The following is a 26,125-nucleotide window of genomic DNA, read 5'->3' on the forward strand; positions in this document are numbered from 1 at the left end:
GGAGCTGGTTCTTTGAGAAAATCAACAAGGTAGAAAAACCCTTAGCCAGATTGACCAAAGGGCCCAAAGAAAGTATCCAAATTAACAAACTGAGAAATGAAAAGGGAAATATAACAACAGAATCTGAGGAAATCCAAAAAAACATCAGATCCTACTACAAGAGCCTGTACTCAACACAACTGGAGAATCTGGAGGAAATGGACAATTTCCTTGACAGATACCAAATACCAAAATTAAATCAGGACCAACTAGACCATCTAAACAGTCCCATAATGCCTAAAGAAATAGAAGGAGTCATAGAAAGTCTTCCAACCAAAAAAAGCACAGGACCAGATGGCTTCAGTGCAGAATTCTACCAGACCTTCAATGAAGAATTAACACCAATACTCTTCAAACTATTCCACAAAATAGAAACAGAAGGAACACTACCCAATTCTTCTACGAAGCCACAATTATGCTGATACCAAAGCCACAAAAAGATCCAACAAAGAAAGAGAACTTCAGACCAATTTCCCTTATGAACATCGATGCAAAAATACTCAATAAAATTCTTGCCAACCGAATCCAAGAACACATCAAAACGATCATCCACCATGATCAAGTAGGCTTTATCCTGGGAATTCAGGGTTGGTTCAATATACAGAAATCCATCAATACAATCCACTACATAAACAAACTCAAAGAACAAAACCACATGGTAATTTCATTGGATGCTGAAAAAGCATTTGACAAAATTCAGCATCCCTTCATGCTTAAAGTCTTGGAGAGAACAGGAATTCAAGGCCCATACCTAAACATAGTAAAAGCAATATACAGCAAACCCGTAGCCAGCATCAAAGTAAATGGAGAGAAACTTGAAGCAATCCCACTGAAATCAGGGACCAGACAAGGCTGCCCCCTTTCTTCTTATCTTTTCAATATTGTACTTGAGGTACTAGCTTGGGCAATTCGAAAACATAAGGAGGTCAAAGGGATACAAATTGGAAAGGAAGAAGTCAAACTATCATTATTTGCAGACGACATCATCGTCTACCTAAGTGACCCAAAGAACTCCACTAGAGAGCTCCTACAGCTGATAAACAACTTCAGCAAAGTGGCAGGTTATAAAATCAACTCAAGCAAATCAGTGGCCTTCCTATACTCAAAGGATAAGCAGGCTGAGAAAGAAATTAGGGAAATGACCCCCTTCACAATAGCCACAAACAGTATAAAGTATCTTGGGGTGACTCTTACCAAACATGTGAAAGATCTGTATGACAAGAACTTCAAGACTCTGAAGAAGGAAATGGAAGAAGACCTCAAAAAATGGGAAAACCTCCCATGCTCATGGATCGGTAGAATCAATATAGTTAAAATGGCCATTTTGCCTAAAGCACTATACAGATTCAATGCAATACCCATCAAAAACCCAACTCAATTCTTCACAGAGTTAGAAAGAGCAATTATCAAATTCAACTGAAACAACAAAAAACCCAGGATAGCTAAAACTATTCTCAGCAACAAAAGAAAATCTGGGGGAATCAGTATCCCTGACCTCAAGCAATACTACAGAGCAATAGTGTTAAAAACTGCATGGTATTGGTACAGTGACAGGCAGGAGGATCAATGGAACAGGATTGAAGATCCAGAAATGAACCCACACACCTATGACCACTTGATCCTCGACAAAGAGGCTGAAAACATCCAATGGAAAAAAGATAGCCTTTTCAACAAATGGTTCTGGTTCAACTGGAGGTCAGCATGCAGAAGAATGCGAATTGATCCATCCTTGTCTCCTTGTACTAAGCTCAAATCCAAATGGATCAAGGACCTCCACATAAAGTCAGACACTCTGAAGCTAATAGAAAAGAAACTGGGGAAGACCCTTGAGGACATCGGCACAGGGAGAAAGTTTCTGAACAGAACACCAATAGCGTATGCTCTAAGAGCAAGAATTGACAAATGGGACCTCATAAAATTACAAAGTTTCTGTAAGGCAAAGGACACCATCAAGAGGACAAATCGGCAACCAACAAATTGGGAAAAGATCTTCACCAATCCTACATCAGATAGAGGGCTAATATCCAATATATATAAAGAACTCAAGAAGTTAGACTCCAGAAAACCAAACAACCCTATTAAAAAATGGGGTACAGATTTAAACAAAGAATTCACACCTGAAGAACTTCGGATGGCGGAGAAGCATCTTAAAAAATGCTCAACTTCATTAATCATTAGGGAAATGCAAATCAAAACAACCCTAAGATTTCATCTTACACCAGTCAGAATGGCTAAGATTAAAAATTCAGGAGACAGCAGGTGTTGGAGAGGGTGTGGAGAAAGAGGAACACTCCTCCACTGCTGGTGGGGTTGCAAATTGGTACAACCACTCTGGAAAGCAGTCTGGCGATTCCTCCGAAAACTGGGCACCTCACTTCCAGAAGATCCTGCTATACCACTCCTGGGCATATACCCAGAAGACTTCCCACCATGTAATAAGGATACATGTTCTACTATGTTCATAGCAGCCCTATTTATAATTGCCAGATGCTGGAAAGAACCCAGGTATCCCTCAACAGAAGAGTGGATGCAAAAAATGTGGTATATCTACACAATGGAGTACTATTCAGCCATTAGAAACAATGAATTCATGAAATTCTTAGGCAAATGGATGGAGCTAGAGAATATCATACTAAGTGAGGTAACCCAGACTCAAAAGGTGAATCATGGTATGCACTCACTAATAAGTGGATATTAACCTAGAAAACTGGAATACCCAAAACATAATCCACACATCAAATGAGGTACAAGAAAAAAGGAGGAGTGGCCCCTGGTTCTGGAAAGACTCAGTGAAACAGTATTCAGCAAAACCAGAACGGGGAAGTGGGAAGGGGTGGGTGGGAGGACAGGGGAAGAGAAGTGGGCTTACGGGACTTTCGGGCCATGGGGGGGCTAGAAAAGGGGAAATCATTTGAAATGTAAATAGATTATATCGAATAAAAAAAAGAAAAGAAAATAAATAAATAGATATGTCAAACAAAAAAAAAAAAATACTAGGCCACAGAACCCAGAGCTCATCCTGTGCCAGTGTGCTGCCTGGAGAGAGCTGGTCTTTCAGGAGTGTAGGCACACCTGGGAGTACAGGTAACATTTCCACTTCAGCTCAAATTCCTGACCCAAGAGGGACCAAGAAACAGCCTGGGACTGACAGGATCCTTCAGGTTTCCATTTGTGCACCTGAGCTGCCTGGCCATATCCAAATTTATCCAGAAGAGAACTCGTCTTCCAGAAGTACTGACACACAGGCTTGTAGGATGGACAAGCCATAGTCAGAGACAGCAAGACCAGTTAACACCAGAGATATTCAGATGGCAAAAGGTAAGGGTAAGAACATAAGCAACTGAAACCAAGGCTACTTAGCATCATCAGAACCCAGTTCTCCCACCACAGTGAGCTCAAGATGCTCTAACACACCAGAAAATTAAGACTCAGATTTAGAGTTATGCCTCATGATGATGATAGAGGACTTTAAGAAGGACATAAATAACTCCATTAAAGAAATACAGGAGAACACAGATAAACAGGTAGAAGCCCTTAAAGAGGAAACACAAAAGTCCCTTAAAAAATACAGGAAAATACAACTAAACAGGTGAAGGAATTTAACAAAACCATCCAAGATCTAAAAATGGAAATAGAAACAATAAAGAAATCACAAGGGTAACAACTCTGGAGATAGAAAACCTAGGAAAGAGATCAGGAGTCATAAAGGCAAGCATCAACAACAGAATACAAGAGATAGAGGAGAGAATCTCAGGTGAAGATATCATAAAAAACATTGACACAAGAGTCAAAGAAAATGCATCTTTCAAAAAGCTCCTAACCCAAAACATCCAGGAAACCCAGAACACAATGAGAAAACCAAACCTAAGGATAATAGGTATAGAAGAGAGCAAAAATTTGTAGCTTAAAGGGCCAGTAAATATATTCAACAAAATTATAGAAGAAAACTTTCCTATTCTAAAGAAAGAGATGCACATAAACATATAAGAAGCCTACAGAACTCCAAATAGACTGGATCAGAAAAGAAATACCTCCCATCACATAATAGACAAAACACCAAATGCACAAATTGAAGAAAGAATATAATAAGCACAAGAAAAAAAAGGTCAAGTAAAATAAAAAGGCAGACCTAATAGAATTACACCAGTCTTCAAATACCATAGATGGAGAAACCAACATATTACATGACAAAATCAAATTTACACAAAATCTTTCAATAAATCCAGTCCTACAAATGATAATAAATAGAAAACTCCAACACCCTAGGAGGGAAACTTCACCCTAGAAAAAGCAAGAAAGCAATCTTCTTTCAACAAACCTAAAAGAAGATAGTCACACAAACATAATTACACTCTAACAACAAAAATAATAGGAGGCAACAATCACTATTCATTAATATCTCTTAACATTAATGAACTCAATTCCCCAATAAAAAGACATGGCCTAACAGACTGAATATTTAAATAGGACCTAGCATTTTGCTTCTTACAGGAAACACACCTCAGTGTCAAAGACAGACACTACCACAAAGTAAAGGTCTGGAAATCACTTTTCCAAGCAAATGATTCCAAGAAACAATTTGCATTAGCCATTCTAAGAGCAAATAAAATTGACTTTCAACCAAAAGTTATTTAAAAAGATAAGGAAGGACATTTCATACTCATCAAATGAAATATCTACTAAGATGAACTCTCAATTATGAATATGCTCCAAACGCAAAGTTACCACATTCATAAAAGAAACTTTACTAAAGTTCAAAGCACACATTGTACCTTGAACAATAATAGTGGGAGACTTCAACATCCGACTCTCATCAATGGAGAGATCATGGAAACAAAATAAACAGAGACACAGTGAAACTAACAGAAGTTATGAACCAAATGGATTTAACAGATATCTACTGAACATTTAATCCTAAAACAAAAGAATATGCCTTCTTCTCTACACCTCATGGTACCTTCTCCAAAACTGACCACATAACTGGTCATAAAATAAGCCTCAACAGATACAAGAATATTGAAATAATCCAAGGCATCCTATCAGATCATCACGGACTAAGGCTGGTCTTCAATAAGAAGAAAATCAATAGAAAGCCGAATATCATATCTTAGCCTCAGGGTAGACGGCAGGGAACCAGATGCTTCATCTTGTTCTTCACAGCTCCCGCTTCCAACACCAAGACGGTAACACACCAGCCATTGCTACCCCAGCTTAAGTTAAAATGTGAAATGTTCAGAATGGAAACTAACTGAATGTTAGTTACATTCTTCCATCATAAAATGTGCAAAGGGTTCTTGAACCATCACAAATCATGAGTAGTCTGTATTGGATTATATTTTGTAGATCAATAGATATACATCGGTTTAGATAGCTGAATGTATATATTAAAATACTTTATGATTTAAAATTTCTGCATATCCTCTTATCCTGAAATAGCTTGTAATTGCTTGAAGACATTTTAGAAATCATTGAGTTAGCAATTTTCTATATAATATGCACAATGACAATGTTATAAGATGTGAACATCACGAATGCACACTGATGACATAAAAACAAAAACAAATAAATAAATTGAATACAAGTATAAAAGAATGAAAGAAACAAAGAACTAATATGCCCACTTGCACATGCATATGCACAGATACACTCATAAATACAGGTCACTATTTTTAAAAATATCAAGAAATCTTTCAAGGGAGAAATATGTGTCTTATAAAACAGTCATCTACAATTCTTTTAATAGCTGCCTAGATTGGTTTGTATGTTATCATGCATCTGTACACATTCCCCTGGATGAAACTTCCAGTGATATTTTTCTTTAATTTGTGCTGGTGATTTTTTTCTTCCCAGCTTCTCTCATTTCCTATTGAGTACTGGAGAGACCGTGTATTATATGACTATTTTATTCATTTAAGTGCGTTGAGATTACCATTTTTATTTCAGGAGCATTTTTTATTTTTTGCATTTCACAAACCCTTCCACATAAGACATTAAAACAAGAGAACCATTCATGGTACATGTGGAATCGTGACACTTCACAGAATTAATTTAACCTGAATACAAAGCTTCTTCTCAGTGAAGAAGGAATTTCAGGAAGATAAAGTATGTTTGTTCTATATCACACTTGCAATAGATCTCTTAATAGGAAGTGCTATGCTAATTTATTTCTGGTGATAATATTAAGATATAATGAGAAAATAGTAGGACTATATATTTATTCTTCTGATAGGTATTACAATAAGACAAGGGACAGACAAAAAATTAGTTATTAATGACAGTTGGCCAAAATGACAAAATTGGTCCCAGAAACAGGAACCCAACTTCATTGGACTAGAACTGCTTCAGTTACTGTTGACTTCTAGAACTGATGATGCTCTTATCAGAGCCTGATTAAATTTCTGCCCTTGCATAAAGTGTCTTTTGTAGATAACCTCCTCACAGTAAACATCTCTACCAGGAAACTTGTCATAATGCAATCACAAGGCACAGATCCCATCTTTCAGATTAGCACTCATATCCCCAGTCCCAGTATTATGGCAAAAACAATGGCGCAAAAACCTGTAGGATTTAATAATTTTCATTAAAGGAAATTAATTCAATGAGTTCCTAATCACAAAAGGCAAGAAATACTTTGGTGAGTTGAAACATGTTATTTTTTTCTTATTGTGGTAAATTTCAAATTGTCAGAAAATGAAAAATTAGCTTTATATTAATCTTTGTGCTTAAAACTGAGCCAGGTGGCTAATTTGTGATAATTTTAGTAACTCTGATATCATACTATGTGGACCAATGTAAGTCTTTCTTTGTGACTTTTACATGGGTTTTATGAATTTTACAGTGTTTAACACATGTTCCTAATATTTGGTAACCTCTATGTTTTATCCTTTTAAAGCTGCCTGTGTAAATAGGGTTATATTGAAAGAATGAGATGACAATAAAAAGTATTTTTTTAGAATATAGCTTAAGGCTCTGAAAACCTTTAAAACAAGGATACAAAAAACAAAAAAAGATTTAAGGCAACATTCAGCCTGAGAAAGTTAGGTCATTACTTTGGTCTTGAAACAAGAAAGGGTAGGGCTTTACTGGAGACATGGATTTGTTGGGTTATGCTATTTATTATTTTTCAGTATACATTTGTTTTACAGTAGTAAAATGACTTATAGTTCAACGGGACACTGCGGTGGAGGCGGTGATGGTGATGGCAATATTTCTCATTTGTCCATCTTTTGGAGATGTACTGAGATCCAATGCTGTACTTACAATACCATTCAAATACTGGGTAACAAGGAACTCTGGGGAACCTGCTAGAAATTCTTTGTAGTAGAATTTTGTAGAAAAACCTTGGTTGGGAGAAACCAGAATTTGGCTATAGCAAATATTGGTATTCACAAATATGTTAGGGCCCTTTTCTAGTCTATAGACACCAGGTTCAATTCTAACCCTTTGCTGTACTTTTAAGTTACTGTCTAACCACAAAATTTGATATCAATAAAATGGTTGTAGCATATACATCAACACTTGCAGTTATCAAAGAAGTCAGACATTCTCAAAGGGAAAAAAGTTCTCAGTGCATGTGATTTAAATAGATGTAAAACTACAGACAATTGCCAGGATATGAGAATGTATTTAAATTAATTTTTACCAAGTACATAAAAATATTCAGTAGTTTGAATTCTATAGTAAATATTATAAAAGGAGTAGCATCATTATTCTAAGAGCAGTAAAAGTTGAGACATAAAAGAAATATATAATTAATGAATTAATATAATAAAATTAATTGTAATGAATTAACTTAATACAGTGAAAAATTCCTTTTTTTCTTTTTTTTTGTTTTTTCTTTTTTCTTTTTTATTCTATATATTCTTAATTTACATTTCAAATCATTTCCCTTTTCTGGCCCCCCCCTCTCCGAAAATCACATAAGCCCCCTTTCTTCCCCCTGTTCTCACATCCATCCCTTCCCACTTCCCTATTATGGTTTTCCCTATACTGCTACACTGAGTCTTTCCAGAACCAGGGGCCACTCTTCCGTTCTTCTTGTACCTCATTTGATGTGTGGATTATGTTTTGGGTATTCCAATTTTCTAGGCTAATATTTAATTATTAGTGAGTGCATACCATGATTGACCTTTTGAGACTGGGTTACCTCACTTAGTATGATGTTCTCCAACTCCATCCATTTGTCTAAGAATTTCATGAATTCATTGTTTCTAATGGCTGAATAGTACTCCATTGTGTATATACACCACATTTTTTGCATCCATTCTTCCGTTGAGGGATACCTGGGTTCTTTCCAGCTTCTGGAAATAGGGCTGCTATGAACATAGAGGAGCATGTACCCTGGGTATATGGCCAGGAGTGGTATAGCAGGATCTTTCGGAAGTAAAATGCCCAGTTTTCTGAGGAACTGCCAGACTGATTGCAAAAGTGGTTGTACCAGCTTGTAACCCCACCAGCAGTGGAGGAGTGTTCCTCTTTCTCCACATCCTCATCAACACCTGCTGTCTCCTGAATATTTATTCTTAGCCATTATGACTGGTGTAAGGTGAAATCTCAGGGTTGTTTTGTTTTGCATTTCCCTAATGACTAATGAAGTTGAGCATTTTTTTATTCGATATATTTTTTTATTTACATTTCAAATGATTTCCCCTTTCCTGCCCCCTCCCACTCCCCTAAAGTCCCATAAGCCCACTTCACTCCCCCTGTTCTCCCACCTACCCCTTCCCACTTACCTATTCTGGTGTTGCCCTATACTACTGCACTGAGTCTTTCCAGAAGAAGGGGCCACTCCTCCATTCTTCTTGTACTTCATTTGATGTGTGGATTATGTTTTGGGTATTTCAGTGTTCTAGGTTCATATCCACTTATTAGTGAGTGCATACCATGATTGATCTTTTGAGACTGGATTACCTCACTTAGTATGATATTCTCCAGCTCCATCCATTTGCCTAAGAATTTCATGAATTCATTGTTTCTAATGGCTGAATAGTACTCCATTATGTAGATATACCACATTTTTTGCATCCATTCTTCTGTTGAGGGATACCTGGGTTCTTTCCAACTTCTGGCTATTATAAATAGGGCTGCTATGAACACAGTGGAGCATGTATCCTTATTACATGCTGGGGAATACTCTGGGTACATGCCCAGGAGTGGAATAGCAGGATGTTCCAGAAGTGAGGTGCCCAGTTTTCTGAGGAACTGCCAGACTGATTTCCAGAGTGTTTGTACCAATTTGCAACCCCACCAGGAGTGGAGGACTGTTCCTCTTTCTCCACATCCTCCCCAACACCTGCTGTCTCCTGAATTTTAAATTTTAGCCATTCTGACTGGTGTAAGGTGAAATCTCAGGGTTGTTTTGATTTGCATTTTCCTAATGACTAATGAAGTTGAGCATTTTTTAAGATGCTTCTCAGCCATCCGAAGTTCTTCAGGGGAAAATTTTTTTTCAGCTCTGTACCACATTTTTAAATAGTGTTATTTGGTTTTCTGGGGTCTAACTTCTTGAGTTCTTTGTATATGTGGGAAATTAGCCCTCTATCTGATGTAGGGTTGATGAAGATCTTTTCCCAATTTGTTGGTTGCCAATTAGTCCTTTTGATTGTGTCCTTTGCCTTATAGAAACTTTGTAATTTAATAAGATCCCATTTCTCAATTCTTGATCTTAGAGCATACACTATTGGTGTTCTGTTCAGGAACTTTCCCCCTGTACTGAAGGCCTCAAGGGTCTTCACCAGTTCCTTTTCTATTAGCTTCAGAATATCTGGCTTTATGTGAAGGTCCTTGATTCATTTGGAGTTGAGCTTAGTACAAGGAGATAAGGATGGACCAATTCACATTCTTCTGCATGCTGACCTCCAGTTGAACCAGCACCATTTGTTGAAAGGCTACCTTTTTTCCATTGGATGTTTTCAGCCCTTTGTCGAGGATCAAGTGGCCATGGGTGTGTGGGTTCATTTCTGATCTTCAATCCTGTTCCATTGATCTGCCTGCCTGTCACTGTACCAATACCATGCAGTTTTTAACACTATTGCTCTGTAGTATTGCTTGAGGTCAGGGATACTGATTCCCCCAGAATTTCTTTTGTTGCTGAGAATAGTTTTAGCTATCCTGGGTTTTTTGTTATTCCAGATGAAGTTGATAATTGCTCTTTCTAACTTGGTGAAGAATTGAGTTGGGATTTTGATGGGTATTGAATTGAATCTGTATATTGCTTTTGGCAAAATGGCCATTTTAACTATATTGATCCTGACGATCCATGAGAATGAGAGTTTTTTTCCATTTTTTGAGGGCTTCTTCCAATTCCTTCTTCAGAGTCTTGAAGTTCTTGGCATACAGATCTTTCACATGTTTGGTAAGAGTCACACCAAGGTACTTTATACTGTTTGTGGCTATTATGAAGGGTGTCATTTCCCTAATTTCTTTCTCAGCCTGTTTATCCTTTGAGTATAGGAAGGCTACTGATTTTCTTGAGTTGATTTTATAACCAGCCACTTTGCTGAAGTTGTTCATCAGCTGTAGGTGTTCTCTAGTGGAGTTTTTTGGGTCACTTAGGTAGACTATCATATCATCTGCAAATAATGTTAGTTTGACTTCTTCCTTTCCAATTTGTATCCCTTTGACCTCCTTATGTTGTTTAATTGCCCGAGCTAGTACCTCAAGTACAATATTGAAAAGATAAGGAGAAAGGGGGCAGCCCTATCCTGTCACTGATTTTAGTGAGATTGCTTCAACTTTCTCTCCATTTAGTTTGAAGCTGGCTAACGGTTTGCTGTATATTGCTCTTAAAATGTTTAGGGATGGGCCTTGAATTCCTGTTCTTTCCAAGACTTTAAGCATGAAAGGATGCTGGATTTTGTCAAATGCTTTTTCAGCATCCAATGAAATGACCATGTGGTTTTATTCTTTGAGTTTGTTTATGTAGTGGATTGCATTGATAGATTTCTGTATATTGAAACAACCCTGCATCCCTAGGATAAAGCCTACTTGATCATGGTGGAAGATTGTTTTTATGTATTCTTGGATTCAGTTGGCAAGAATTTTATTGAGTATTTTTGCATCAATGTTCATAAGGGAAATTGTTCTGAAGTTCTCTTTCTTTGTTGGATCTTTGTGTGGTTTTGGTATCAGCGTAATTGTGGCTTCATAAAAGGAGTTGGGTAGTGTTTCTTCTGTTTCTATTTTGTGGAATAGTTTGAAGAGTATTGGTGTTAGGTCTTCTTTGAAGATCTGATAGAATTCTGCACTGAAACCATCTGTTCCTGTGCTTTTCTTGGTTGGGAGACTTTCTATGACCCCTTCTATTTCTTTAGGGTTTATGGGACTGTTTAGATGATCTATTTGGTCCTGATTTAATTTTGGTATTTGGTATCTGTCTAGGAAATTGTTCATTTCCTCCAGATTCTCCAGTTGTGTTGAGTATAGGCTTTTGTAGTAGGATCTGATGATTTTTTGACGTTCCTCAGTTTCTTTTGTTATATCCCCCTTTTCATTTCTAATTTTGTTTATTTGGGTACTTTCTCTGTGCTCTTTGATCAGTCTGGCTAAGGGTTTATCTATCTTGTTGATTTTCTCAAGAACCAGTTCCTGGATTCATTAATTCTTTGTCTGGTTCTCTTTGTTTCCACTTGAATGTTTTCAACCCTGGGTTTGATGATTTCCTGTCCTTTTCTCCTCCTGGGTGAATTAGCTTCTTTGTGTTCTAGGACTTTCACGTGTGCCATTAAGCTGCTAGTGTATGGTCTCTCCAGTTTCTTTTTGGATACATTCAGGGCTATTAATTTTCCTCTTAGCACTGCTTTCATTGTGTCCCAAAGATTTGGGTATGTTGTGCCTTCATTTTCATTAAATTCTAAAAAGTCTCTGATTTCTTTCATTTTGTCTTTGGCCAAGGTGTCTTTGAGTAGAGTATTGTTCAGCTTCCTTGTGTGTGTGGGCTTTCTGTTGTTTTTGTTGCTATTGAAGACCACTTTTATTCCATAGTGATCTGATTGGAGGCAAGGGATTAGTTCAATCTTCTTATATTTGTTGAGGTTTGTCTTGTGACAAATTGTATGGTTGATTTTGGAGAAGGTAGCATGAGGTGCTGAGAGAAAGTTATATTCTTTTGCTTTAGGGTGAAATGTTCTATAATTATCAGTCAAATCCAATTGATCCAAAGCTTCAATTAGTTTTACTGTGTCCCTGCTTAGTTTCTATTTTCCTGATTGGTCCAGTGAGGAAAGTGGAGTGTTAAAGTCACCCACAATTATTGTGTTAGGTGCAATGTGTACTTTGAGCTTTAGTAAAGTTTCTTTTATGAAAGAGGGTGCCTTTGCATTTGGCACATAAATGTTCAGAATTGAAAGTTCTTTTCGGTGGACTTTTCCTTTGACCAGCAAGAAGTGCCCTTCCATGTCTCTTTTGATGACTTTAGGTTGAAAGTCAATTTTATCTGATATTAGAATGGCTACTCTGGCTTGTTACCTGAGACCTTTTGCTTGTAAAATTGTCTTCCAGCTTTTTACTCTAAGGTAGTTTTTTTCTTTGGTACTGAGGTGTGTTTCCTGTATGCAGCAAAATGTAGGATCCTGTTTCCTTATCCAGTCTGTTAGTCTATGTCTTTCTAATGGGAAATTAAGTCCATTGATGTGAGAAGTCTGGTGTGATTCTGATAGGTCTTCCTTTATATGTTCCTTGGCCTTTTTCTCTTACTGCCTTTAATATTCTTTCTTTGTTTAGTATCTTTGGGGTTTTGATTATTATGTGACAGGAGGTATTTCTGCTCAGTTCCAGTCTGTTTGGAGTTCTGTAGGCTTCTTTTATATTCATGGGCATCTCTATCTTTAAGTTAGGGAAGTTTTCTTCCATAATTTTGTTGGAAGATATTTACTGGTCCTTTAAGTTGTAAATCTTCACTCTCATCTATACCTATAATCCTTAGGTTTGGTCTTCTCGTTGTGTCCTGGATTTCCTGGATGTTCTGGGATACAAGCTTTTTGCATTTTGCATTTTCTTTGATTGCTGAGTCAATGGTTTCTATGGTATCTTCTGCATCTGAGATTCATCCATCTCTTGTATTCTCTTGTTGATATTTGCATCTATGGCCCCTGATTTCTTCTCAAGGTTTTCTATTTCCAAAGTTGTCTCCCTTTGTGATTTCTTAGTTGTTTCTACTTCTGTTTTTAGATCCAGGATGGTTTTGCACAGTTTTTTTCATTTGTTTGTGTTTTCCTTTAATTGTTTAAGAGCTTTTTGTGTTTCCTTTTTTATGGCTTCTGCCATTTGAAGTCTCTTTTTTCCTGCATTTCTTTAAGTCTTTTTTGCATTTCTTCTTTATTGGCTTCTATCTCTTGAGCCTTATTCTCCTGAATTTCCTTAAGTGATTTTTGTGTTTCCATTATATGGGTTTCTAGCTTATCCATGTCCCCTGTATTTCTTTAAGAGACTTACGCCTTTTTTTGTGTTCTTCTAGCAGCATCATGACCAGTGATTTTAAATCCAAATCTTGTTTTTTTGTAGTGTTGGCATATTCAGGACTTGCTGATGTTGGAGAGTTTGGTTCAGACACTGTCATATTGCCTAGATTTCTGTTAGAAGCATTCCTATGTTTGCCCTTTGTCATCTTGTTATCTCTGAAGTTAGTTGGTCTTTTCTCTGGCTGATGTTTGAGCCTCCTGTGAGGCTGTAGGGCTATTTCTGCAACAGTGGATGGCTGGGTTTCCCCTGTCAAAGATTGCTGATGTGCCGCCCTCCTCTTGGGTGCCCTTGGAGCCCTAGTGTGACTTGCCCTAGAAGCAGGTGGTGCCTGTTTGCTCCTTCAGGGAGTGCTGAAGGTCTATGCTCTGGGGACCTTTTCTGAGGGACTCAGCAGAGTGCTGATCACTGCTGGGCAGCCACTCCCCCAATCGGGTTGGTGTATACAATGCTGCTCAGGCCCTAAGTCTAGGCAAAAGCCTGGCAGGTTTAGGCCCTGAGCAATGTTTGCTTCGGGCTATGAATGTCAATTGGTTCTGTCTGGTAGCCAAGATAGAAGCATGCACGTGCTCCCTGAAAGTGCCGGGAAAGTCTGCCTGGCTAACAACCTCCTGGCCAGGTTGGCACACAGATGGCCCACTGGACAGCCCAGGGCCTGGGTGCAGTCCAACACTTGTTGGGCTTCGACCCCTGCTATGTTAGCCTCAGGCTATGACTGCTAGCTGGCTTTGCCTGCTAGAACTCTCTGGAGTCCCGTAGCCAAAATGGCGGGGCGCACGCACCGGGACAGAATGCCGGGCTGACAACCTCCTGGCCAGACTGGGACACCGATGGCCCCTCAAATATCTCAGGGCCTGGGTGCAGGTCAATGCCTGTCGAGCTTAGATCCCCCCACAATGTTGGCCTCTGGCTAAGTCTGCATACCTTGGGCTGTCAGTTCTCTCTAGAGTCCCTCTGAGAGCCAAGATGGTGGAGAGTCTCTTGTAACTGACTGGTGGGAGGCAGATTTCTGGTGGCTTCAGTTCAGTGAAAGGCTCTGTAAATCAGCCGCCACTTGCAGCCCGGCTGTCCAGTGATGGTAAGTGGTAGCTGGTGCAGGGCCTGCCAGGACCCTGTCACGTTGGTTCCACTGCTGATGGCCCTTCCCCTGGACAAGCTGCTTGAAAAATTTCTTTGATATAATATAAAAGCAGGACAGAATTAGAGGCAGCTTTAAATCATTTCTATCAACTTCCAATTTTGAAGACCTCCTGAGAGGTCATTTAAACCAAGTCAAATGCTTGTGTTGTCACACTGTTGGGCTTCGACCCCTGCTACAGTCTTCACTAAAGCTCTGAAAAAAGTGTCAATCTTTTTATTTGAATGTAGACCTGGAATGTGTACTCAAAGGAAATATATGCTCATAAATAACAGAGAGCGTGTATAGAGGCTGTTGGTGGTAAAGTGTTTGCTGGGAACCAAGAACTGCTGAGTTTTTCATCCAAGATCCCATGTGCAAACTCACTGCAGAGGTGCATATCTATAATCATAGAGGGTGGTTGCAGATATCTCAAGGAATTCCTGGTCAGCAAGTCTTGCTGAAACAGCAAGGTTTGGTGAAAGATCAATCCTATCTTAAAATGAACATAACAGAGGAAAACACACAGAGCCTGTCTCTGGCATCTACATAGGCCCAACTACTTTTTTTTTAATTTATTGATATATTTAATTACATTTCAAGTGATTTCCCCTTTTCTGGACCCCCCACTCCCTGAAAGTCCCATCAGTCCCCTTCCCTCCCCCTGTTTTCCCACCCAACCCTTCCCACATCCCTGTTCTGATTTTGCCCTATTCTGCTTCACTGAGTCTTTCCAGAACAAGGGGCCACTCCTCCGTTCTTCTTGGACCTCATTTGATGTGTGGATTATGTTTTGGGTATTCCAGTTTTCTAGGTTAATATCCACTTATTAGTGAGTGCATACCATGATTCACCTTTTGAGTCTGGGTTACCTCACTTAGTATGATGTTCTCCAGCTCCATCCATTTGCCTAAGAATTTCATGAATTCATTGTTTCTAATGGCTGAATAGTACTCCATTGTATATATATACCACATTTTTTGCATCCACTCTTCTGTGAGGGATACCTGGGTTCTTTCCAACTTCTGGCAATTATAAATAGGGCTGCTATGAACATAGTGGAACATGTATCCATATTACATGCTGGGGAATCTTTTGGGTCTATGCCCAGGAGTGGTATAGCAGGATCTTCTGGAAGTGAGGTGCCCAGTTTTTGGAGGAACCGCCAGACTGATTTCCAGAGTGGTTGTACCAATTGATCCATCCTTGTCTCCTTGTACTAAGCTCAAATCCAAATGGATCAAGGACCTCCACATAAAGCCAGACACTCTAAAGCTAATAGAAAAGAAACTGGGGAAGACCCTTGAGGACATCAGTACAAGGAGAAAGTTTCTGAACAGAACACCAATAGCGTATGCTCTAAGATCAAGAATTGACAAATGGGACCTCATAAAATTACAAAGTTTCTGTAAGGCAAAGGACACCATCAAAAGGACAAATCGGCAACCAACAAATTGGGAAAAGATCTTTACCAATCCTACATCAGATAGAGGACTAATATCCAATATATATATAAAGAACTCAAGAAGTTAGACTCCAGAAAACCAAACAACCCTATTAAAAATGGGGTACAGAGTCAAACAAAGAATTCTCACCTGAAGAACTTCGGATGGCGGAGAAACATCATAAAAAATGCTCAACTTCATTAGTCATTAGGGAAATGCAAATCAAAACAACCCTGAGATTTCACCTTACACCAGTCAGAATGGCTATGATTAAAAATTCAGGAGACAGCATGTGTTGGTGAGGATGTGGAGAAAGAGGAACACTCCTCCACTGCTGGTGGGGTTGCAAATTGGTACAACCACTCTGGCACAACTACTTATTACCCTCATGTACATACATGCACATAAACACACACAAATCCCAATGTTGCTTCTAAACAATTGTGAACAGAATTAGGCAAAATATGACATTAATAGGAGGAACATTTTCAAATAAAAAATGATGCTTATTTCACAGGCTTCATGAAAATTGTGTATAGTGTTAAAAGAAAGCAGTTGACATGGTTTTGGGGACTTTATAAGAGATCTTCATAGTTGTGAGTTCATAGGGATATGTTCAATATAACTTTTATTCTGTTGTGCTAGGTTTAGATTTGTGACACACAGAGGAAGTGATATTCTTTTAAACACATTAGAGAAAATTAGAAACTCACAGGTATTTTACAACTGGATAAAGAACACAGATTTTAAACTGTATTAAAAACATCTGTGAACAAAAGCATCCAGAATTAGTATAAAATTGTACACTTGAACAGATGCACCTTCAGCATAAAAATAACCAGTTCATGGCAACTCTTTTCTTTGCTTTTGTGTTTCTTTTAACATTGATTAGTTTTGACCTCACAAATACAAACTGAGGACATTTTATCTAACCCGAAGATTCATCATTTCATGTGTGGGAAGATAAGAACTGGCTCAAATTCTCTCCTTTTAAGATTTTCTCATAGAATAGAAAAATTATGGAAATTGAGGAGATAATAATTTCTGAACATTGATTCTCTCATTCAGAAGACCTTGTGTTGATAAATGGGCTATTCAAACTTCCCTAATTGACATTACTTTGGTCCTTTTTCAAGAAATTGGGAAAATTATGGCACTATACAAAAAAGTTCTTCACAAAATTAAACCTTTTCAAAAATAGTTATGTTAAGCTATTTTTCAAAGAAAAATACAGATTTGTATGCTCTGGGTTGTTTTTTTATGAAAAACGTTAATTTTTTGATTTTTACAAATAAAGATGCTGAGTTGAAAGCTTTTCAGTTCTGAGAGGCAGAGAAAGCACAGAGCTGACATTGCTCCTTAGTCAATGAACCCCCAAGAAGAAACATTTTCTTTTATCACTCTGTCTCAAAAACCCTTCAAATGAAATATCCCTCTCTTCTACTTCCTGTTTGTCTCTCTATCCCTCCTTCTATTTACTTCTACTTTCTATGATTTTTTTATATGTTTAGTCCCTGTAAACTGGTTGCTTGCTTGGTCTCTTGACCTATGATTGACTATTCTAAAATTCTATTTACAACAAACAGAAATGTCTCACATTAAAGATGTGTGCCAGTACTGAATCATAGACATCAAGAAAGAGGCTTTTCTAGTAAATAACAGTCTCTTGGTTCACAGTGTGATCAACTATCCTGCAGCACTGAAGAACCTAACTATTTCATGGCAATGAGACCTGATATTCTTAGTGTGGGCTCTTTAAAGTTTTTATTTGACAGTTTTGAGATTGCTATGGAATTTACAGACATCATCAAAATCTCGAGTCTAGGTGTTTTTGTACATTTAGTGTTTTAGTGTTTTGTTGTTGTTTTTGTTTTTATTTTTGTTTTTTACTGAAGTAGAGCAAAATTCACAATCCAGTTGGTGGGATACTATTCTGCAGTGAAACTAATAAATAACACTAATATTAAAGATAACAAATCTGCATAGACTCATGACCTCATCAGGTTTGCTTTTCAATGAAGTTTATGCACATAAGAAACTTAGTTTTTATGAGTTTAGACTTGAGGCCAAGGAATGACTAATCTCAAAATAGTTATGATTTCAAATATAACCAGTACTTTTACTCACTGTGCTACTGTTACTCCTATATAAATATTTTTCTAACCATTTTATAAATCTTTCTAAGAATATCATGGATGTATTATAAAGCCCATTTTAGAAAATTAAGAACATAGGAGGTATGATGTGAAATTAGCATTCTAATTTGTATTGTGTTTTACTCTATTCTAATATCTGGCACACACATAAACACACACAAGATTTTCCTATTACTTCTTTAATATATGTATTTTGTTTGCTATTTGCATTATCTTCTTACCTTTGTAATTGAACAGTCACTTATTAAGAATGCTTTACACATCAAGCATATTTCTTGACATTAAGGAGTAAGTAGGAAATAAGCAAATGTTCTACTTTTTGAAGACAAACTGGTATTTAGACCGTCTTGTAACCAGAATGTATAAAATCTAATACCATAGTCTAATGCATAAGGAAAGCACATGGAGAGATATTTTATAACATTTTTAAATAATAAGAGAAAGTTGGTGGAAACTAATAAGTTGGGCAGAAAGCCTTCGAGCTAAGATCTAAATGAAAGAAGGTTGAAATTTATCTAGGAATGTTGCCTAGAGTTAATAAATGGGACTCCCAAAGAACTCAATGTCAAGTGTCTGCAAACATGACTATGTTCAGTGTATTATTGGTGTGTCCTACAGTGTTCTAGGTGATGTGATCTGACATAACCGTAGCCACTTTGTAGGTATTGTCCATGTTGTTCATAATCAAGTTCATCCACTTGTCAAGAGTTATCACTCTAGCTGACACTGAAGAATGCTCCTAATAGGTCAAAAAGCTATGGTTGTATTACTCATGCTCTGTTATCTCGATATTATAGAAATCCCCAATGTACCACCACTCTTAACTCAATTAGGACCAATCAGCTTAAAAGTCAGGTGATAATACTTGGTCTAGTATGCCAAAATGTAATACTACTTCCTTCCTGCCTTCTGAACATTTGAAACTGGATCCTCCTATCATAAGCCTGCCTTAAAAACAGACAGGTATGATAGTTTGGCTCTTAATTCCTTTTTTTTATCCTGATTGATCAACCTGAATCAAGTCTTCAATAAATTTTCATTGTATCTGTAATCTGTGTCAGAGTGGTCAGTGTACCACAAATCCTAGATCCCAACAGTTGGTATCTTCATATTATAATCTGGAATGCAATTGAATAAAAATTGTATTATTTACCTGAACTATAAGGTTAAATGACCATCCTGTATTTTTAATTATTATTTTTCATCAATTGGCTGCATCATGGATTTGAAAATGTATTTTCTCTATCACAAGACAAAATGGATGCTGAACAAGAGGATCAAGCAGAGGAACAGGAACATCCTAAGACCTCCATGCAAAATCTCTAACCATGAGAGGTTGTGATGCACATGAATCTAAACAAGCCTGAAAAATGGATACAATGAAATTTGAATATGAAAGAAAATCTCAAACGTTTTACATTGATTATGTTTTGAAATGATAATATTTAAGAAGTATTGTGTTAAAAGTTTTATTGTATTTGATTTCATCTATTTTATTTGTTATGTTTTACTAAAAGCTTTAAAATTACACATGTGTCTTTTTTTATATTGCCTATAAGATAGTGGGAGAGTGAATGAAAATGTTCGGAATTGAAGAAACCATATAAATGTAGCCTTGGAAAAAATATGTTACTTCTCAGAGTCTGTGACAATGAGCTTTCTTTCTTTTTTTTTAATTAGGTATATTCTTTATTTACACTTCAAATGTTGTGTTGTTCCCTTTCCTGGTTCCCTCTCCCCCAAAACTCCCATAAGCCATCTCTCCTTCCCCAACCAACCTACCCTGCTTCCCTGTTCTGGTAGTCTTCTACACTGCAGTATCTAGTCTTTCCAGGACTAAGGGCCTCTCCCCCATTTGGTGTCCAACAAGATTATCTTCTGCTGCTGATGTGTCTGGGGCCATAGTGTACTCTTTGACTGATGGCTTTGTCCTTGAGAGCTCTGGGAGTACTAGGTGACTCATAATGTTCCTCCTATGGCGCTGCAAACCCCTTCAGCTCCTTTGGTCCTTTCTCTAGATCCTCCATTGGGAACCCTGTGCTCAATTCAATGGCTGCCTGAGAGTTTCCCCCTCTGTATTTGTCATGCACTAGCAGAACCTCCCAGGTGACAGCTATATCTGACTCCTGTCAGCAAGCACTTCTGGGCATCCACAATAGTGTCTGGGTTTTGTAATTGTGTATGGGATGGATTCCTAGGTGGGGTACTAGGTGGGGTAGTATCTGGATGGTCTTTCCTTCAGACTCTGCTCCACACTTTGTCTCTGTATCTCCTTCTGTGGGTATTTTGTTCCTCCTTCTAAAAAGGACTAGAGTATCCACACTTTGTTTTCCTCCTTCTTTGGGCATCATTTGATATGTGAATTGTGTCTTGGGTATTCCAAGCTTCTAGGCTAATATCTATGAGGAATGGATACAGAAAATGTGATACACACACACACACACACACATACACACACACACACACACACACACACACACACACACACTAGAGTACTATTCAGCCATTAAAAACAATAAATTCATGGAATTCTTAGACAAATGGATGGAACTGAAGATTATCATCCTGAGTGAGGTTACCCAATCACAAAAGAACACTCACTGATAAGTGGATATTAGCCTAGAAGCTTGGAATACTCAAGACAATGAGCTTTCATTGAGATAAGTTAAACTTGCTTCTTTGGAGTGACAATAGTATCTTTTAATGCCTTGCTTTGTGTCCTGCCAGCTCAAATCATTGTAATGACTGTAATTTGCAATCATATTTGACTCATTGCCTACTACTTAAAAACCTACTTTTCAGAGTTAGTTTTCCCCAAAATTATAATTAGGAAACTTACCACATACTAAAACCTTATTGAAAAATATAAAAGTAGATTGAATTGTTTCTCTTTTAAATAATGAGTTTCAAGATATCACAGGAGGAAGCTAATTAAACAATGACCTGTGGTGCTCTCTCCTGGATATGACTCTCACCTGTTCATGTGTAAAATTCTAATTCCTGTCATGGTAACAGAGCCATGAATACTACAGAGACCTGGAAAGGGACATAATGGTAGTCAGAGGCTCAAAAACTCTGGTTTCAATTAAGAATGAACAATTATTTTCCCATTTCAGCTTGTATATTGCTTAGCTAGCTACGAGAGACAAACAGAGCTTGACTAACATTGACTTATTCATTTAAGTTCTTTCCACATTTCCCTAAAAACAATATCTTTTACCTTTTTACTTGAGTTCTCCCTTTTGTATTTCCCTGGCTTTATGGCCTGGCTTGTCCAGAGGACATTTCAGCTAAGTTTATCTCATGTCTACAATTTTCCACTGTCCCAGGGCCACAGTTGGGTGGAAGCTTGTGCTTCAGAAAAGAACTCCATGTGAACTCCAATAAAACAAAAGTCCAGTGGGCACCAAGAGGTAGCCATGGTGGCTAATAGAACACAGGTTCCCTAAGAAGCTCATGAATGGAGAGGTGTTTCCGTGGTTAAGAGCACTGACTGCTTATTCTTCAAGAAGTCCTGAGTTTAGTTTCCAGAAGCCACATGGTGGCTCACAACTGTCTGTAATGGGATCAGATATTCTCTTCTGGTGTGTCTGAAGACAGCAACAATGTACTCATACATAAAATAAATAAATAAATCTTTAAAGAAACGAACCTCATGACTAAGATTAATATCCTTATGAAAGATTACCCACCCCTTCCACCACAAGTTAGAACTCAAGATGGTCCTGTTTGCACAGCATAACTTTATAAAATAGATTTCTGAGTTTACATAATACCTTATTTTATAGAAATCTAAACTGAGAGACAGGTCAAGTGAATATGATGCTGTGAATTTCAATTAATAAATTCTTTGAAAAGAGCCAATGAAGGATTCTGAGAGTGGGTCATATTGATGTGATCGTGGAATTGAAATGCATCATGGGTCCAGTTATGTGAATAGGAAAAGAGGCAGGTAAGAAAAACTTCTTTAACCAGTTCCTCTTAGGGCACAACCAGCAACTGTAAGATGTGCCTTGTCCCTTGCACTCCATTTTCTGACCCCAAACTCTTTCTGTATTACTGCAGCCCTACTAGCTCCAAGGACAGCCAGATGAAATAGCTCACCCTTAATCCTTTATTTTCTGAGTCTCCCTGGGATATTCCCAAGATCAGTAAGCTGCACCTTGTACCCTATGCTCATTTTCCCAAACTCTACCTGCATTCTCAGAGGTCCGTAGGCAGCAGTGACAATGAAATATCTAAAGGCCACATGAGATTACAATCAGTAATAGAAAATATGGTACCACCAGAGCCCAGCTATCCTACTACATGAAGCTCTGGATGTCCTAAAGCAGCTGAAGCACAAGAAAATGACCGTAAATCCAGTCTTAGAAAGTAATATGCACATTTAAAGAGGAAATAAAAAGACCCTTAAAAAATACAGGAAAATACAAGAAAACAGATGAAAGAAATGAATGAAACTGCTCAAGACCTGAAAATGAAAATAAAAGTAATAAAGCTAGCATAAACTGAGGGAATCCTGGAGAAAGAAAAACAAGGTAAGAGAACAGAAACTGCAATTGCAAGTAACATCACCAGAATACAAGAAATGGAAGAGAAAAATCTTATTAGTAGAAGATACAAGAGAAGAAATTAATATTGAGGAATCCTTTGGAGGAGGAAAAGGAACTGTCAACCAGAGACCATGCATGGGATGGACCAAGGTCCATGTGTAACCGTTGTGCAGCTGGGTCTTCATGTGGGACTCCTAAAGCAGGAGCAGGGGTTGTCTCTGACTACACTGCCTACCTTTAGATCCCTTTCCCCTAACTTGGCTGTTTTGTCTAGCCTCAAAATAGTCTTATTGGAACTTATTAGGCCAAAGCAAGTTAGTATCATGGGAGGACTCAGCTTTTCTGAGGAGAGGAGTGGTTGATGGGGAGGGGAAGTGAGAGGGATGAGAAGATTGAGGGGACGCTTCAGTTGAGATGTAAATTAAACAATCAATTGGACAAAAAGTGATCAATCCTAGAGTGTTTGATTAAATTGGAAATATCAAAATAAGAGTCTGTATGTTTAAAAATGTCTATCCAGTAGGTATTAAAGTTAAATATAAAAGGAAAAGGAATATATACATATTATATATAATATATAATATATATTAATATAGAAAAGTGTATATATATATATATATATATAGAAAAGTGTATATATATATATATATATATATATATATATATATATATATATATATATATATATGATTTAACATTACTATCTATTTCAAAGTTCCTGAAGTACAGGGAGTAATTCCTGAAGTATAGGAAGAACTTAGCAGTTTTGAGGAATCATCATTGGATACTTGGAAAACTGTAATAATTGTATTTCTGTTCATGATTATCATGGGAAAAACCCTTACTGGCAAGCTTTCCTGAAGCACAATAGATTGCCTATATTTGAAAAGCCTATTTAGCACCTCTCTGACAAGATAGGACCCCTTTTGTTCATGTCCCTCTTATCTTTCGTCGCAGAAGGCGAAACAATATCCTTAAGGTTAATGAAACTTGTCCCATGTTGGAGTCTGGCCATTGCCTTGCCAGCACACGGTATTAATTCACACCAGTGTGCATTGTAAGCCGAGGTATGGCTTTTAGCTTCCATTCTTGGTGATATAAGACAACCAAAATGTTGTATGAGTACAGCTGAGTGATAAAAGTAGACGGGAACATATGCTTTGGGAAAAACAAGTTCACAAGGGAGATTGCAGGGCAACTAGGCATGAAGAACTTTCCAGAAGCAGGGATACAGTATTCAAGCAGCACCACAGGTGACAGAAGGCACCTCAACATAGAATTTAGTGGCAGCCATAGTTTAGAGAAATTTTATGGTGATCCCCAATGCAACTATAATAACAGCTACGGTCTGCAGTACTCAGTTCTGGTTGTATACCACCTGCCTCCTGCAGTACTCAGACCCCCTGCAACAACTGTTGGGCACAGAACAAGGTGTGGTCTTGGAGCGCTCCATCTATACTGACTTTGTCTTCCTGTAGGCAATGTACCACCAGGATTTCATTCAAAAGCAGTGTGTGGAACATTATAATGAAATTAGGCGGCTCACTCTCCAAGAGAACCTACCTGCTACCACACACCATCAACTATTATTGAAGAAGGGCCTGTAACATATATACAGAGCAAGATCCAGAAGAAAGGAGATTCACATGAAACAAATGTTACCTCTGCCTGTCTCCAGGACATTGAGAATGCCTACAAGAAAACCTTCCTCCCCAAAATGAGTGAGATGTTCGAGGTTTGATGTACAGTTCCTTGGAAGCTGAAGACTCAACCAAGATGGTAAAAGACATTGAAAACCTTAACTACAGCAAAGGGCCTTGGCTTAAACAGAACAACCAGACCTTTCATAACCTGAAGGTGCCGGTTCAGGGTAAGACAGAAATTCTGAATTATCTGAGAAAACCAGTCTACCTCCAAGAAACCACTGTTGGAGCTCATCAGGGTAGATGGAGCCACAACAGCTTCAGAGAGCTGCCAGTATACAAGTACGCTTTTGGGTACAATGCCAAAGTGGGTGACAAGTGGATCTGACTGAAGTGAATGGTCCCCTCTGCCTAGCTGTGTCACAGCCATGAAGATGTCTGCTCAATTCTATGAACTTCAGAGCTTTACAAGACTACAGGATAAAAGCAAATGATCAAGAAATTGCCAGAAAAAAATAGTCTAACAAAAAGAGTCTGCCCTGTGCCTAGTCAGAGTTGAAAGAATCTACTTCCATTGAAAAAGTGTTGTTTTGGAAGCATCTGGGGAAAAAGTAAAACAAAGCTGGTCTGCTGAAAGTCCAGCTCCCACTAGAAGGCCCGTGTTCCCAGTGCTGTTTCCTTGAGCCCTCCCAACTTGAAGAAATAAAGCCAGCTCTGTAGCTCCTCAAAAAAAAAAAAAAAAAAAAAAAAAGCCCATTTAAGTATAATGTCTGTAATCTACGTCCAGGTTTGGCCCAACATAATATGACTCTTGTGATCTATCACAAATTTTGAACTCTTAACAAAGGATTCTGGGTGAATGTTTCATTAGTGTCAGCATCAAACTTTTAAGAAGTATGTTGTGGGCATGCTTATCCCTCCTGGAAAGAATGTAAGAAAAAAGCAAGACTAGAGTTATGGGCAAAACAAGTGTTTAGAGAAAATTTTCTATAATTAGCTGAAAGAGTAGCTGTGGTTAAGGGAAATGAATAAAAGACAAAACCTTCAAAAGGATTTTATATTCATTAATGGAATCCAGGTTAATATTTAAAAAACAAAACAAAAAACAGGGGAAGCCTGTTGGATACATGAGAAATCCAATATTCTATTATAAAAATATGAAGTTCATTAAGTAATACAATTAATTTAAGCCAGTAAATTATATGGTTTAGATGACAAAGCATGGTTAAAAATAAAGAAAATTTGAGCTAGATAAGGGAAACCAGGTATGCTTGGGTTACAAAGGGAAGAAACAAGTAGAGAAACTTAGAAAAAGGGCCTCAGGAAGAACTGGAGGAGGAACTCATGGAAGTGGTTATTTTCCCCAAGAACCTTTTCTCTGCTTCACAAATTGAACTACAGTGGGAAGCAGATTACCTCTGCATGACCATGGTAACCAGTGACACCCTGGATTAGTGACTTTTCTTATTGCTGTGACAAAGTTTCTGATAGAAAGAGATTAAAGGGAGGAGGGTCTTACCTTCTTTCATAGCTTCAGATGTCCCAGTCTACAGTCTTTCCATTGCTTACTAACTTCAAGCCTGGGTTGAGAGCATTGGAGTATAGGACTCACCTGCCACCCTATGACAGATAGGAAGGCATAACTTTCAAAATAAAACTCCACAGGAATTACTTACTCAAAGTAGGAAATATTCTTTCCAAATAAGTACCACCAGCT

At 37.9% G+C, this 26,125-nt stretch overlaps 1 pseudogene; it reads left to right on the forward strand.

Moving 5' to 3' along the window:
- Positions 1–24,805, forward strand: part of LOC127680266 (NADH dehydrogenase [ubiquinone] 1 alpha subcomplex subunit 10, mitochondrial-like) — a 68,024-nt pseudogene extending 43,219 nt beyond the window's left edge.
- The last annotated feature ends 1,320 nt before the right edge of the window (positions 24,806–26,125 follow it).

Source organism: Apodemus sylvaticus, chromosome 3, assembly GCF_947179515.1.
Source record: "Apodemus sylvaticus chromosome 3, mApoSyl1.1, whole genome shotgun sequence".
Classification (NCBI taxonomy): domain Eukaryota; kingdom Metazoa; phylum Chordata; class Mammalia; order Rodentia; family Muridae; genus Apodemus; species Apodemus sylvaticus.